Genomic DNA, 838 nt, shown 5'->3' on the forward strand with positions numbered 1-838 from the left:
TGCTGTATTGGCTCTTGGCTTCTCGGATCCTCTTATGATATCAAATATTTTAATATTTTTCGACCATAGAGTCTTCGATCCTCATATATAATCTTCGATTCCTCTTATAATCTTCGATCCTCTTATAATCTTCGATCCTCTTATAACCTTCGATCCGCTCATAATCTTAAAAGACTCTCATATAATCTTCGACCCCTTTAGGTCAGTGTTCGATCGCCTTCCACCGGCCCAGGGCGTCCCAGGCGGATTTCATTAAGGCATTCACCTCCGGACACATGACTGGTGGCGGATCCAGTGGCCTGCACCGAGTGTGTTTAACCGCACGTTGCTCCTCGACCTTCGCGTACGGTTTGCTTGTCGTTCGGACGATGGGTAAGATTTCGAAGTCTGTTGATTTATTATTTCATTTTGTTTGTGTTGGGTTTGTATTTCTTTTTTTAAATTATGTATATGAGAGGTTTAGTGGTATTTGTTTGTTTGATAATTTAGTACTGATCTATTTTAGCTGTTTATTTGTCTTTTTTTTCTTTCTATGTACTGTACCGAATAGGGTTTACTGATAAATTAGGCTCATTTTAAATTGTCTACTTTGTTCATTCTGTTTTTATCTATTGTGTATTTCTTTCTTACTTTGTGCCCTTATTATAAGAATGTTTATTTTTTTTTCTTAATTAATTTCATTTATCAGAATATCAATCCGTCCGTTTTAAAAGTTCGGTGTTTATCAATATTTTTTGGCTCTTCGTACTGCAGTTCTGTAACTCTCATAGAAATAATTGTGCCAAAATTCTTTTAATCTTTAGTATATCCTCATTCGCGCGCGTATGTGAACACGTTT

The sequence above is a fragment of the Penaeus monodon genome, chromosome 29, assembly GCF_015228065.2.
Source record: "Penaeus monodon isolate SGIC_2016 chromosome 29, NSTDA_Pmon_1, whole genome shotgun sequence".
Taxonomy (NCBI): Eukaryota; Metazoa; Arthropoda; class Malacostraca; order Decapoda; family Penaeidae; genus Penaeus; species Penaeus monodon.